We start from the raw sequence: 16,726 nt of genomic DNA on the forward strand, positions 1-16,726 counted from the left end.
CTCTCAACAGACTCCTTCAGAGAAGTGAAGACCTGAACACCTTCTGCTATCTTTCTGTCTGCAGCTTCCTCACTGAGGTCCACTGAGTGTTTGATCTCCTGAATCTTCAGTTGTCTCTTCTGGATCATCTGCTGAATTTCAGCCTCTGTCTTCCCCAGCTCTGCCTTCTTTCCTTCATATTCTTCTTTCAGAGGAACAACATCATGTGTCTTGTGGTCTAAAACAGTGCAGAGCATGCAGACACATGTTTGGTCGGTCTTACAGAACAGCTCCAGAGGTTTATCGTGCTCCGTACACATCCTGCCTTCCAGGTTCTCCACAGGGTCGATCAGCTGATGTCTTTTCAGACCTGACGTGGTCAGATGAGGCTCCAGGTGAGTCTCACAGTAGGAGACCAGACACACCAGGCAGGACTTCAGGGCCTTCAGTTTGGTTCCAGTGCAGACGTCACAGGGAACTTCTCCTGGTTTGGACACTTGTTGCTCTGATCTGCTGCTGCTGGCTTTCTGTTGAGCTGACTGTCTGAACTGAGCAACCATCTCAGAGAACAAAGTGTTGACCCTCAAATCAGTCTGGTGGTAAAACGCTCCTTACACAGGGGACACAGGTACTGGTCTTTAGTATCCAGTGTTCATTGATGCAGTTCTTGCAGAAGTTGTGTCCACATGGTGTGGAGACAGGATCAGAGAACACATCCAGACAGATGGCGCACAGAAACTGATCTTCAGACTGCAGATAGTTTGCAGCAGCCATATCTACACACAGTGGGAATGAAAAGAAAAACATATTCAATATTTATGACAGAGTACACTAATGCCAAGCTGTCAAAAAACAAACATGTCCAACAATGTTAACTTAGCATTAAAAGTGTCATAATATACCAAATGAGACTTAAAGCTATGGTCTGTAGTTTCCACCGTCCCCATGAGGAATTCTAAATAATGACAACAATTCAGCTCGTAATGTCGCCGGTTGACACCATGATGAGAAACAGAGAGAGTTTTGTAGAGGTGAGTCTTAAAGTGCCCATATTATGAAAACAATCAAATACAACTTCTGGGATATGTGTTATTTTGTGTCTCTGGTGCTTCAACACACATAAAGACTTAAAAAAAAAACTATCTATGGTGTTTTGAGTGTGATCCGGTTTCTGAATGTCCTCTGTCTTCAGTCTCCAGGTGAGCTGTTCAGAATCGGCAGGGCCGTCTACGCCCTCGGCCCAAACATTTGGTGTGTGTGAGATGTCTTTACCCGGAGCTAAAACAGAGTCCTAAACACACAGGGTGAAAACAGGATCTGCAGCAATGTGCAGTTCAACAAAAATATGTTTTTTTTTGAAAATTAAACCATGGAAACTTTTCCGATATACCCTCTAAATCCAGTTATGACCCTGAAAATGAGCAGAATATGGACCTTTAATTGTCTTTGTATCAACCCATTTAGCGATGGCTTGAATGTAACGGACGTTCATTAATATAAAAAGTTACGCACTAAAGCTTTAAAGACAAACAGTCAGGAACATTATAAAAGACTTCTTCATGTTCATGATAGGTGTCATGTCATAATTATGACGTGTCATGTCAGTCTTTAGCACACCCCTTCAAATGGGTCATGTCCCAACATCAAACTGTTGAACGGAGGTTCAGTTGAAAACCCAAGAAACACAAAGCTAAAGCTAAAAATATATGTACTGCTTGAAATATAACTCACAGCTAAAATATATGTGTTTGCTTGATGTATAACTCTCACCTAAAATATATGTGTTTTTTTAAATATAATTCACAGTTGAAATATATATACTGCTTAAAGTGTGCCATGTAACCCATTAATGAATTGTTTTGATGAAAGTATGAACTACATATTAGAAACAGCTAAAACTAAAAAACTTATATTCGTTAGGTGTGACCTTTGTCACACTTTTAAGTGTGCTAAGGGTCACTTACTGTAACAGTGGAACTGGTCTGAACTGGTCATCTGCTGTGGCCACCTGTGTGATAACGTAGTGGTGGAATTACCCTGTTTTACAGAAGGGAGGGGGTCTTTAGCCTTGACTTTTAGTATAAATATGAGTTGATGTGGCCACTTTCTTCAGCGAAAGCATACCCACTTATCGGGTTTTATCTAGTCTCTGATTTTGATACTCTTTGCTTTTAGGGCAGAAAGGGAAGGGAATATTTCTGTTTTTTGTACTTGTTTTTTGATTATTCACTAAATAATAAAACCACCTGAGCTTGTTGTGAGCTAGGGGACCAAAAGACTTGTATTCCTTGATTTTAGTCATTTAATTTCTCTCTCTCATACCTCAGCTTTCCGAGGGTAGAAGTTTCCTCTCATGAGGGCAGTTAAGACTCCTCTTTAACCACCTGGGCGAGTTGCAGCCCGGCGGGGATCGACATTGACAGTCAGACCTCCTGTTATCTCCTAGTGGGAGTGCATTCCCCATCCGCTCTGCCGGTCAGAGCCACCGAGCGCTTAGCCTCTCTCGGACCGGCGACCAACGAAGGCTAGCGGGCGTCCTTGAGAAGGAGGGGACCTCCGGGGACCCTGGGAGGAACGGTTCCTAACCGTGAGTACTAAAGAAAAATCATTGGTTGTAAAGATCCCCTCGGGCAGTGCTTAAAATATACAGGGTTAGGGTTAGGGGGACAAGAGCCCGTTAGTGGGGGACGTCTGGGGTAAAAATCTGAAAAGGCCTCTGGCCTCGCCTCCGGTTTCCCTGATCCGGGCGGGGGCCCTTTAAACTTAGCAAGGGTGTGTGTGTCTCTAAGTAAAAAGAACTAAAACTAATTATAACTAAAAGTAATAATTACTAATTCATTTTAAAAAGTGTTAAATTAGCGAATCACTGTGTGTGGATCGAAAATCTAGCATTTATACAATCAGGGAAGTATCAAAGTAACTCCTTTTAATATAGGCCTAACCATCCGCCCCGCTGATAGTAACGGGTGTTATTATACGGCAGAAGCGGGCATAGTAGGGACGGGGTTACTGAGGGGAAGGTATAAAAGGAGTTAGCCTCAACCAAACGAGAGCGATACGACACCTCAGTAACTGTCACACCGTTCGACATGGCGCCCAACGTGGGGCAGTGTTGGGAACTGTAACGCAAAGTTAAAGTGATTGACTAGAAGTGGCAAAACAGGTCAATACTGCCCAGAGGCTCGAACACACTGCCATAGATGGTGCGTTCAAAACGCTTTAGAACTTGAGATTGAAGTAGCGCACCGCGCAACTATACTGAATAACTTGGCAAAGCGCCATAGGTATAGAAGCTACAGCCCCTAGGAACAATAGGCACACCGAGGCTTTCTACGTACCGGCTTAAATAGATTGATCACGGGGTAAGCCCTACTAATTACGACAGGGTTAGGTGAAGTAGTTAAACCAAGACGAAAACAACGTGAACAATCAATAGTAATAAAGTAGGACTCAAATAGACGGTAGGGGAATTTTGTTGAAAGGGAAATCCAAAAGAGCAAAGTACCGAATAAGCCCCCCGAGTATGGCAGCTGCAGACGCCTACGCCGCTTCTGTATTTGAGGACACGGATCATGAGGAAAATGGAACACAAATAGACCATAATCTGAGATCCAACCCAGCCTTAGGCATGTCAGAAAGTTTAATAAACCTAGGTAGTGGAACAATAAGATACTTTCATGGTGATATTAGAAAGTGTGACCCATACCCAGGAAAATTAAAAATGATTTCATGGTTCAACCCAGCGAATAGGTTACTGGACCATGCAGGAGGAGTAGCAGCGGCGTTAAAAAAGAAATTCCCTAAGTCATGTGACTGGGAACCCTCTGCGCCACTGCCAGATGGAACAATAGTTCAACAAACTCATAAAGACCACGGAGTCTATGGAGAAGTGATACACTGCTGTTATAGTGGAAAAAATGACGCAAGCAGGTTAGTGTCCACTTTCTATGATAAGAATGATGAATTGTACCTCTTTAGAATATTACAAGAGGGAGTAATAAAAGCCAAACATCCATACAGGGTGATTACCCTGTTTGGTGATGGGATTTTCAAGTACTCAACACGAGACAGTGTAGCAGCACTTGCTAAGATATTAAAAATGCACCGAAGCTGTGAATGGGTGGTCTGTTGTTCAAAACAGGCAATGGGAGAAATAGAAAGGGCTCTGTTGCAATCAGAGAACCTGTACCCCGATCTGTTTATGTCTCCGGACCACAAAGTCCACATGCCAAGGTCAGGAGTAATAGTATACATACCACACTGTACCAGAGAGCAAGGCGTCTCTGGCTACTTAGGAGAAGGACTGAGAAACAGTACTCTAGGGATTCAGTGTGGAGAACAGATGGAACAGAGCAGCCCCGCTACCTCAGGAGCAGTCCCAGATTCACCGAGGGGATCCTCGGGTTTAGAAAACCAAGAGAGAGTAATACCTGCTAACCCAGATGAGGGCATCAGGCAGGATTCAGTGGTGCGGATAGTGAGGGGAGATACCCCGACTGTGTTGGTACCTTTGTGCACACCTCAGAATGTCTTAAAACACACATGAGGAAATCTCCACTACCAGACTATGAACAAGAAGTAGTAGACTGGATTGGGGGAGGGTATCTCCAGGAGGTACTCTCTCTACCCGCATGTAGATATGGGAACTACCAGAGATTGGAATGCTTAAGTGAAGCACAAGGCATAGGATATCGCGCGGTGTATAAACCTGCGAATAGGGGAGAATTTATTAGGGCAATACACCCCCTGGTCAATTCAGCGCGGGCTGGAGAAGTAATGACAATAAACCTAAGAGGAAGAGACAGGGGGGACCCCCCCCAGGTCCTCCTCACATGGATTAAAGATATACTCCCGTTGTTCGGGGGAATGACATTTAACATTCTACTACCCGCTGATCAGGAAGGTGATGAATTAACCGCACCTGAAAATATAGATGAGGATGATGAAAACTCAGAGTCAGAAAAAGATGAGGGAGATTCACAGGAGGATGATTACCACACAGATGTGGAAGAAGAATCAGAGGAGGAGGAGGGCGGGGATGGTCAGAGGAATCTGCCCCCTGTGCTTCCCCCTATTACTGATTTTATGAGAAATCCTCCAACAGCCAGCTTTAGGGACCAGTCTACGCAGTCACCCGTGTACACACCCTTCCCACCTTGGGGTCATAGGGATACGGGAGTAATAGACCCCAAAGAGGGCATCCAAGAAACAGTTCAAAGATTTAGCCCCCTTAACCCGCAAAGCAGTACACCAAGCACCCCTAGACCAAAAAGGAGCGAGGCACGGTCCTTGCTCCAGCCAGCTAGGCTAAAAAACCCACAGACAGGCGTGATAGGCCTCACTAGGACCATAAGCGCGCTAGACCTGGGTCATAGGGAGGGCTCTCCTGATGCAAATAGCACCTCGCCACCTATTGGTGCTCATAGAAAGCACAAAAGAAAAACTAATAGACCTGTAATAGAATCTGACGAGGAGGATGACCTCCCATTACTCACCCAACTGAGGGAGAGAAGTGAAAGGCGTAGTAGGGAAGAAATTTACCCTAGGCCTATACATGAAAGTACACCGAGGCCCAGGGCCCAGGTGACTACACCTCAACCGAGGAGCATTCTCACTCCTGTTAGGGACCGAGCCAGGGGACCCCAGACCATGGTTCCCCCAGGCCGGCACCTGATGAGGAGGGTTACCATTTGTGACCCACCAATACCCAAGAAAACAGCTAGGGGCAAAATAGGAAGAAATACTAAGCCAGTGTTAAACACAAAGTATAATCCAGACAAGTACCCGTGCAGTGCACCTACATACCGGACTGAGGGTGATTGGTACAACCCCAGACTCTATGAGGAGGGGGAGTACGACTCAGACTGGGAGCAGGAGCCTATGTGCGAGGAAGCGTGCTGGTACCCAGTGTCCCTGGGAGAGAGAAGGTGTATAGATAAAGCCCCTCCAGGCCCCAAGGTGCTGGCTTTACAGGGTATAGGAAAACCCTGGAAAACGTCATATCTCAGACAGGGATATGATTTTTATAGAGAAGGTTGTATGAGAAGAGATAGGTCTGTTGAAGGGCAGTTTGGGGAGCATTACCCACAAGATAGATTAGCGGTTGACTCGGGTGGTGGAGAAGGAGACAACCCAGAACCAAACCCTAACCGGGGTTCAGGTGGATGGGAGCCTCCTAGACAGCCCCGAGATAGGAACAGCAGGGAAAACAGTCCCAGGGATGAAGATCCTGAGGGAGCAGATTATTTCTACCAGCAGCAAGCACTCAAAAAGGCAGAACAGTGGCCCCCCAGCCGATCCAGTGGATCAGAAAGGGGGAGCCCTAGAAGCCAGTGGGACACGCTGCTGACAGGAGGATTAGAACCAGAGGAAGAGGCGGTTACCTTTCCTCTGGGACAAGTTAGCTTATTAGATATTATACCAGCGAGAAAAGCAGGGCAAAGTGATACAGCATATCTGCTGCAATGCAGGAAGAGTGGGTTCACAATGGATCAGATAGACTCCCCCAAATGACTCTTGTACTTAAGAAAAATGGGGTTAAAGTGCCCGTTGGGTGCAAAACAAGTGATATTTTGAGGCACATGGCATCCACCCCAGGGGTATCTCCTGTGGAGGAGGAAGTAGAATCACTCAGTCAGTCCGTGTGGAAAGGGGAAAGGACTCTAAGTGTCGCAATGCGATCTCTGAGTGGAGTACCTGGTAACAGCACGTACTATGAGGAAAAGTTATTAGGAAAAATCCCTGGGGGAGTTAGCCTTTGCACAGGATGGGCCTTATGGACAGCAGAGCAGAAAGTACAAAATGTAATTATGTATGATCGTAGGGCCCTCATGACAAAAACTAAAAAATCAGAGAGAACTGAAAGCCAGGCCCACCCAAAGGCCAAGGCGCAGAACCCGCATGCGCAATCCGGGCAGCCCAATGCTCAGAACAGCAATGGCAAAAATGCATCTGTAACAGGAAATGTTAGTTGAAAAATCTTAAAAAGAGACACACCCAAGATGGTAACGATAAAGCCCAGATACCGATTTCTGCTGTCAGTCGACCATAGGGGAGTCCAATAAGTTGGTAAAAATGACGATGAGAGAGAGGATGGTATTTTAAAATGGGAAGCATACATACCTGGATATTGTGTCCACTGCGGAGTCCAATGTTATGAGATAGTCTGGGAAGGCGTTAGAGCAACCAGACCCACAGCAAGGAAACCAAAAGTGGCCAAAACAGGGATAGAATGTAGTGGTGCGCCAGGTTTACTTTCTGCAATCAATGTGTAGATACAGTGGCCTGTAGAGCACCAGTAGGGAGTGTGACCACCATGTTATGCCTAACAGGTGTTACAAAGGCTCTGACACAGGTTTTGCCACATGTGACCCTTACGCAGCTTACAGATGCTACAGGGCCTCAGACCTGTTTGATAGCCTACCCCAAGGTGAGTGAAGTCAAGACCCGGGATTTAAGCATGGAATGCAGGCTGTGCTGTGGAAAGTTACTGAAACCAAAACCCAGATGGGCTATGGGCCATGGGAAACTCTGATAGAGACGGATATCCTGTTACCCAATGGGCCCTTAGTAAATAGTATATGGGACAATGAATCTGTTTGGGGAAATGAGTTGAAGAAGGCCTTTTGTACCTTAATTGGTCATAGGGAGAATTATGACCTGTGTATAAGAAAGACAAGAGTTTCAAAACAACTTCTAATGGGAGAAAATGGGGATGACTTACCCGCAACCATATAAAATAGATCTACCCCTGAAAGAGAAAAATGTGGGTGTTATACTATAATGTATAAATTCACAGAAGAAACCTTTCGGGTCAAGGTTGCACTGAATTGCTCTTGTAACACCACAGTTGAAACCCAAAATTGTACCACAGTGACAGGGTTTCTCCGTAAGTAGTTTTGGGTCACTGAAAGTACCAATAATATTACCCTCTCTGATTGTACAGAAACGGTAACTATTATTTAACCAGAAAAGGGGTGAAGTACCCACAATTGACTAATGCTTTGAAAGTTCAGAGTACGGTGCATACCTCTTCCAACCCTGTGAGTCAGGAAATAGAGGAAGAGAGTTTTAAAGAACAAGTACTTGGGCGGTCAAGGAATAGAAGGAGTACTAGATCAGACCAAAAGACCCCGGCTAAGTGTCTGTACTGTTTTCCAGACAGGCCGGATACTAGACAAACCCACTTTAGGTGGACAATTTTCAGTACCAGAGGGAGCAACCCTCTGGAAAATGTGATGAAAATACAACAATCAGTATGGGGCTCCATACTGCACTCAAATGAGTTTAGAAAATTGTTCCTTAATTTTTCCTTATTTTCTTCCCTCCAGAAGGGTGAATAAAAGACTTTCAACAAAACTATCTAAAGTAGTGTTAGAACTGTTAAAGTGGATCTCTGAACTCTTGCTGACTTAAAATAAATATCCTTGTCTTTGCACTAAGATCCAGCACCCAAGGTCACTCTATTCATATTTATCTAAAGACCTTAGGAAGGTTTCTTCCCTCCAGATTCTTGAAGTGTCATTCCCTCTACATCTTTGGTAGAGTTTTTAATGAGCTTTGAGATAGTGCAGCTGTCACATTCACCGAGCCTATTTCCTCCCCCATCTTTGGGGATGAAGATGAAGTGTGGGCAAAACTGCTCTCTGAGAAACAACCCTGCGGGACGGATGCGCAAAGAAGAAGAAGAAGAAGCATGCTAAGGCGGCTAGAGAGTCACTGGAATCCAGGCCGGGAGGAGCGGATCATGGACCTGAGAAGGAGGCCCATGGCAAGAAACCAGTAGCGGCGCCAGAGAAGGGTGACCCAACCTTGGAGCCTGGTGCCTCCTCTGCTATGCTGACACCCCTGCCTGCCACACTCGAAGACACCACCTCTGCTGTGCTGCCTCCCTTGCCTTTGCCTGCCACCCCCGCTGTACCAGAGGTCAGTCAAGCTGCCATCAAACGGAAAAAGAAGAGAAGTACTGATGCATCTTCCACAACCCCTGCCAAAGTGACCAGAGGCACCCAGACTGAACCAGTGGAGTCAGATAAGACCCCCGATCCTGCACCAGTTCTGGATCCCACCCCTCAGACATCCAAAGAGGTGGAAGAGCCGGCCTTCAAGATTTACCAACACGGTCATGTTCAGGGTGTGTGGAAGAACACCAAGATTCACCCACGTGCCACCGGAGATCCAGGAATGTGGAAATACTTCACGCATGTGAGGCGTGGCCGCTTCCAGCACCGCTGGATGGTGCCCCCCACTAAAGAAAATATGGACTACTTCATTCCAAAGTCCACTTATCTGAGGTCCGTTGAGTCTGACTTCCTTGATGATAATGGGATATGTATTCCTGTCAGCAAACACTGGTATGTGTTTACCGAAACGGGCGACCAGTTGCTGCTTCTTACAGACTGTTACCAGGATCCAGTGGTCATACTCTTGGACCAGAATAAGATCTGATGCTTTGTGTATTATTGAATTTTCAAGGGAGGATGTTGAACGGGGGTTCAGTTGAAAACCCAAGAAACACAAAGCTAAAGCTAAAAATATATGTACTGCTTGAAATATAACTCTCACCTAAAATATGTGTTTTTTTATATAATTCATAGTTGAAATATATATACTACTTAAAGTGTGCCATGTAACCCATTAATTATATTGTTTTGATGAAAGTATGAACTAAATATTAGAAACAGCTAAAACTAAAAAACTTATATTCGTTAGGTGTGACCTTTGTCACACTTTTAAGTGTGCTAAGGGTCACTTACTGTAACAAGTGGAACTGGTCTGAACTGGTCATCTGCTGTGGCCACCTGTGTGATAACATAGTGGTGGAATTACCCTGTTTTACAAAAGGGAGTTTTTTTTTAGCCTTGACTTTGAGTATAAATATGAGTTGATGTGGCCACTTTCTTCAGCGAAAGCATACCCACTTATTGGGTTTTATCTAGTTTCTGATTTTGATACTCTTTGCTTTTAGGGCAGAAAGGGAAGGGAATATTTCTGTTTTTTGTACTTGTTTTTTGATTATTCACTAAATAATAAAACCACCTGAGCTTGTTGTGAGCTAGGGGACCAAAAGACTTGTATTCCTTGATTTTAGTCATTTAATTTCTCTCTCTCACACCTAGGCTTTCCGAGGGTAGAAGTTTCCCTCTCATGAGGGCAGTTAAGACTCCTCTTTAACCACCTGGGCGAGTTGCAGCCCGGCGGGGATCGACATTGACAGTCAGACCTCCTGTTATCTCCTAGTGGGAGTGCATTCCCCATCCGCTCTGCCGGTCAGAGCCACCGAGCACTTAGCCTCTCTCGGACCGGCGACCAACGAAGGCTAGCGGGCGTCCTTGAGAAGGAGGGGACCTCCGGTAACCCTGGGAGGAACGGTTCCTAACCGTGAGTACTAAAGAAAAATCATTGGTTGTAAAGATCCCCTCGGGCAGTGCTTAAAATATACAGGGGGACAAGAGCCCGTTAGTGGGGGACATCTGGAGTAAAAATCTGAAAAGGCCTCTTGCCTCGCCTCCGGTTTCCCTGATCCGGTCGGGGGCCCTTTAAACTTAGCAAGGGTGTGTGTGTCTCTAAGTAAAAAGAACTAAAACTAATTAGAACTAAAAGTAATAATTACTAATTAATTTTTTTTTTAAAGTGTTAAATTAGCGAATCACTGTGTGGATCGAAAATCTAGCATTTATACAATCAGGGAAGTATCAAAGTAACTCCTTTTAATATAGGCCTAACCATCCGCCCCGCTGATAGTAACGGGTTTTTATTATACGGCAGAAGCGGGCATAGTAGGGACGGGGGTTACTGAGGGGAAGGTATAAAAGGAGTTAGCCCTCAACCAAACGAGAGCGATACGACACCTCAGTAACTGTCACACCGTTCGACACCATGCTTCCAGAGGCTGGTTTTGTAATGTAAGGGATGTCAGATGTTTCAACAGCCGTTAGAGAAGTCAGCTGGTAATGTCAGCTACAAACTATAGAAATAAAATGAGCAATGAATCAGATAAATAAAACATTTGCCATAATCTTGGCTGTTATTTTTTATTGTGTGTAAGTTTTAAAAAGTTGTTGCTTAATTTCCCATTCTATCACGCTACAGTTGTGCTCACACCATGAGTTTGGCATTGACCTCTCTCCACGCTGCTTGCGCCCGTACTACTGCCAGCATCTGGATGACTTTTTGTCAATGGATAAACAAGGAACTCAGGGCACCGAAGTTTTGGAGATAGAGTGGGCGTCATAGAGACCAGCAACAGAAACATGTCTAAAAGCTGCGGTGTGCTGATGTTCCCTACCAGCAGGGTAAAGAACCCAGAACTTAATTTTTAATACACTGCCAACCCGAAAAACTGAGCTTTTATGATGATAAAAGGGGAAACAGATGTGATGAATCAGCAGAATGCAGAGACTGTAGGATCTTGACACTAAACTAAAGACATGTCCGACTTACATGTGTTAGCTTAACTTAGACAAGTTTCTGATCTTTCATCTCGGAAAAATTACTGGCCCATGTCTATTTTGTAGGTCCTTTGTGACTTCTTTTGTTTTACCGATGTAACCTTGCTTGTTAGATCAGATCCCTCTGAACTGCTTCCACATATTGAGTCTGACGGAATATACAGTGGTGTGAAAAAGTGTTTGCCCCCTTCCTCATTTCCTGTTCCTTTGCATGTTTGTCACACTTAAGTGTTTCGGAACATCAAACCAATTTAAACAATAGTCAAGGACAACACAAGTAAACACAAAATGCAATTGTTAAATGAAGGTGTTTATTATTAAAGGTGAAAAAAAATCCAAACCATCATGGCCCTGTGTGAAAAAGTGATTGCCCCCCTTGTTAAAACATACTATAACTGTGGTTGTCCACACCTGAGTTCAATTTCTCTAGCCACACCCAGGCCTGATTATTGCCACACCTGTTCACAATCAAGGCATCACTTAAATAGGAGCTGCTTGACACAGTAATGTCCACCAGAAGATCCTTAAAAGCTACACATCATGCCGAGACCCAAAGAAATTCAGGAACAATTGAGAAAGAAAGTAATTGAGATCTATCAGTCTGGAAAGGGTTATAAAGCCATTTCCAAAGCTTTGGGAATCCAGCGAACCACAGTGAGAGCCATTATTCACAAATGGCGAAGACATGGAACAGTGGTGAACCTTCCCAGGAGTGGCCGGCCGCCCAAAATTACCCCAAGAGCGCAGCGACGACTCATCCAAGAGGTCACAAAAGACCCCACAACAACGTCCAAAGAACTGCAGGCCTCACTTGCCTCAGTTAAGGTCAGCGTTCATGCCTCCACCATCAGGAAAAGACTGGGCAAAAATGGCCTGCATGACAGAGTTCCAAGGAGAAAACCACTGCTGAGCAAAAAGAACATCAAAGCTCGTCTCAATTTCTCCACAACACATCTTGATGATCCCCAAGACTTTTGGGACAACATTCTGTGGACCGATGAGACAAAAGTGGAACTCTTTGGAAGGTGTGTGTCCAAGTATATCTGGCGTAGAAGGAACACTGCATTTCATAAAAAGAACATTATACCAACAGTAAAATATGGTGGTGGTAGTGTGATGGTCTGGGGCTGTTTTGTGCCGTGCACTACAATATTTGCGCAAAAGTAGAGAAGATGAAGAGGAGCTCTCAAAAAATTGTTTGAATTTCTGTAAATTCCGAAGACATTCAGTCTGGATGTCGGAGGGACAGTGAAGAGTAATTAGTGTGAGCAAGTCACTTAGCGCTTTTCCTGTTAATTTGTGTCTGTTTGCAAATGTCATTATGAGTAACAGACTCTCTGCAACAGAAATTGGTGCATCTCTGTAAAGTGGACCATCTCCAGTGTTAGAGTTTTTAAGTCCTATTCCCTCCTCTATGTTAAGCTCTATGTTGTCTTCGAATGATAGGTCATCATCAAATGTGAAATTTGCATCTGAAGTCCCATCCTCAAAAAAATCCTCAACAGATGTATGTGGGAGAAAAGACAGTTCACTCTCTGTTTCTGAATTAAGGCCAGTGCAATGTGTCTCTGTGTGTTCATAACACTGGGACAACATATGATTGGAATTACGAATGTCAGAAGAATCCAAGATTGACAGTTTGTCCTGATCAGCAAAGTCCTCAGCTTCCAGAGTAGCAGAAGAAGGTACTCCTTCAGTGCAGCAGTCATCTGGCCTCAATGTTGATTCTAGAAACCCATACCACAAAACAGTTGTAATACACTTACAGATGTGTTGTCTTGTTGTAATTAGTCATGAAAACAGCTTTTTGAAAAGTGGCATTGGTGAGGTTGTGGCTCACAAGTACTTCTGTCAATCTAAACACATTATTACCAGACATCTAGGATTAAGCTGAGCTGATGCTTATGCATTTAACTCTATGAAGTTAGATGTTTTACAATTTTTTTAACAACTGTTACCTGTGTTCTCCACTACTTGTCTGTTCAGCTGAAAATAGAGATAAATCATACAGTTACCAAACTTCAATCATAATGCATATTAATGGGATGTACAAAATATTAGTACAACCTCTCAGTAAAACTCAGTACAGTTCAACAGCACCACACATTACAGCACACAAAATGAATTAAATGAAGTTGATTGACACATTAAAATAAATCAAGATCAATAAAACTAAGATAGAATACCAATGACGGAGTCTTTATTGAAGGGCTCTTTTTATTATACTGCTTTTTTATTTTATTTGTGTGCTTAATATATTGGCAAGTAAATAAATGTTCTTACTAAACTGTCATTTCAAACAAAACCATATTCTTAGATATAAAAGTGCTTTTTTTCTCCAGCGTGAGTCGTACATCTGTGCCATTTTCAAATTTAGTAAGCGGTAACTGTTTGCCTGAAACAATGCACAAACCTTCTCTGAGTACAAATAATCATTTGAAAACTGAATTAAAAAATCAACCTCTCTCTATCTCTCTACCAATTACATTTCTAACTACAATTGATTGATGGGCCATACTAGTTAATCATATTTTCACACACATACAAGCTAAAAATTAGAACTAAATTATTAGTTAAAGTTACATGAACTTTAAAAACATTTTTTACAACAGCTCCATTGGGTACTGACTTTACTGATTCAAACTTCCCTACAACAGATTTTTCCTAATTAAACAAACAAGTGTAGCATAATTACATGTCATTACTCAATAAATTATCTATTTTTGGTCAAAGCAATATCAAGCTTTATCCACTTACCGCTTTTGTGGTTGAACAAATTTAGCGCAAAAAGATGTGAACTTTGAACTAGCATTATGACATTTCATTGGACAAGAGCACTGTCAGTTGCACATGCTGCATCGTGATTGGTTAATATGAAAAGTGGGCTGATACGTTCGGGGAACAGAGCGCAGAGTGGCCCGGAGAAACAGAAACATATATAATATAATATATAAAACAAGTATAATTTGTAACAATGATAAGGTATTTATTTGGAAATTAGTAAGTTTCATAAATAGTTTAGGAAACCTTTTGAAGAAACTGGTCCACATACTGTATACGGCACATGCTGGTTAACTAACGTTACCTAAATTCTAGCAAGCCGATGTGGCTATGAACATAAAAATGAACATTAGCTAATTAGTAAGAAGCTATGGACCTCTTAAAAAACACGTGGGAAACCCTCGGCCAAAGGCACATAATGTTACATAGGTTAGCTAACGTTAGCATTAAGCATTAGACCACATGCCTATGCACTTGTAAATGTTTACACTAACTATTAACGCTAGGTAGCTGTCTATGTTACAATACAGAACCTATACCTGCGGGGAAGCGCGCAACCTCGTCCAAATTACTCTCTTTCAGCGGGTGCATAGGGGCTCAGAGTTTAAGACAGCTCCTTGCTAAACCTAACTTATGCTACGCAGTTAGCTGCTTGGGGCGCCTGTCCATGGGCATCCCCCCCATTCTGACTGGTACTGTGCATGTGTGTGTGAAATTCAGGCCTGTGTGTAATGTGTATAATAATCATAACAGAGTGAAAGCATTGTAATTTAATTAATATATAAAAAGTATTATTAGTATTGTTGTGGGGATAAATTGTGTTCCAAAGTTCTACTTTGGCAGTGAGAAAATCATTAATTGTGTCATTAAATTGGTGAATAAGTTACGTGAGGGCCGCCCCTGTGCAGACCCTTTATGTTAATAAAATGCAGTATTAGGTAAACGCTAACCCACTCCCCCCCCCCCAAGATAAAAATGTAGATCTTACGGTAAAATCATCAATTGTCGAATGTTTTGACATCAAATCACAGCATAAATTTTTCTTAATTGTCCCTTAAGTGCTTGGTGTTTTAATTTTAACTATTTTTCAACTATATTTGAGCATGTTTATCAATTCTAGAGTGTTGTAAAATGTCATGAAAGGTATCAGTGCAAACTTTCTGAAATGAGTAGAAAAGAGCACTACATTTACATAGGCTGTACTTTTATCATGTCACAGAATGGATTGCCAAGGGGAACATATTAAAAAAGACATACCTAAAAGAGCCCGCATACCACCGAAGAAGATGAGAATGTTTGAATCAGAACCCGACTCACTCAAAGATAACCAGGATGGTAACTGAATCATTGTCATTTTACTGTACATCTTTTTAATGTAATGTTATTTCTTTAAAAAAACAAATTTATTTATCCTTTATTTAACCAAGTAATACCCATTGAGATTAAAAATCTCTTTTGCAAATCAATATTTCTTAACTTTAACTTATTTTGGTTGATATTATAATAATAATCTAACAAAATAGAATTTTAGTTTCTAGGATTAGGGCCACAATGGACTGAATGCACCGTACCTGAAAGCCTCCGGCATAATAAATCCTTTGAACCTAGATATTAATACTGAAATCATAACAAGCCTGGAACCAACCACTGTGCACCATCAATACATTAAACACTAAAATAGCATTTAAGCATTTAGAACATAACAAAGTGTATATTTAGGCCCTACCCTATTCTAAGTAGTTGATGCACTTATGAATGTTATTAGAGTGTTGGGGATTTAACCATGACAATGCTGGATAATATGTATTAGCTGTTTCGGTGCTCCTATCATAGAGCATGAGTTACCAGGAGTCAAACATTTACTTGATAGTAAGATGGAAATGCACAATAATGATTAAATTCTCCCGAAAAAGTATCACACAGCAACTACAACTACACACACAACTAATGACGTGTGATGTAAGTTAGCAAGATAGCAAAAAACAGATGAATTGGCAGCTTCACATCACAGTAAGGCTGCACAATTAATCGCAATTGTATTGAAATTGCAATATGGACAAGTCCAATATCCAAATTGCACGGGGGCGCATTATTTTTTAGTGGCAAAATATGTCAAACCCTTCTGAGTATTAAGTATTGTGGTGCTGCGGAGACCGGCCTACAAATCTTATTCTACAGACTAAAGAAAAAAATGTTTTGGTACAGATCTTTGCAAAAATTACACTAATCATCATTTTAATTTCTTTCAATGTTAGTAATTTTCATTGAAAATGAGAATAATAAAAAAAAACTATCCTTCACTCCAATATTATGAATCATATCACAATCCCTATATCAGTCAAAATTATCGCAATTAGATATTTTCCTAATATCGTGCAGCCCGACAACATAGTTAAAAACGGTTCATATTCAGTACTCATTACAGACTGAAACAACTCAGGAATAGCTTAATCTGCTACAACAGTAGCTAAATATAAAGAGTACAAACTTACATCCTCTTTCACTTCTGTACAGGC

At 42.4% G+C, this 16,726-nt stretch overlaps 1 long non-coding RNA gene and 1 pseudogene across 1 annotated transcript; one reads left to right on the plus strand and one right to left on the minus strand.

Moving 5' to 3' along the window:
* LOC116683749 (E3 ubiquitin-protein ligase TRIM21-like) overlaps positions 1-15,052 on the minus strand; it is a 16,005-nt pseudogene extending 953 nt beyond the window's left edge.
* Positions 813-16,358, plus strand: LOC116683750 (uncharacterized). The gene is made up of 3 exons (XR_004330696.1): positions 813-823; positions 5,342-5,347; positions 16,226-16,358. It is a non-coding gene; the product is annotated as an uncharacterized LOC116683750 (long non-coding RNA).
* Positions 16,359-16,726: the final 368 nt, after the last annotated feature.

Source organism: Etheostoma spectabile, unplaced genomic scaffold (assembly GCF_008692095.1).
Source record: "Etheostoma spectabile isolate EspeVRDwgs_2016 unplaced genomic scaffold, UIUC_Espe_1.0 scaffold00019085, whole genome shotgun sequence".
Classification (NCBI taxonomy): Eukaryota; Metazoa; Chordata; class Actinopteri; order Perciformes; family Percidae; genus Etheostoma; species Etheostoma spectabile.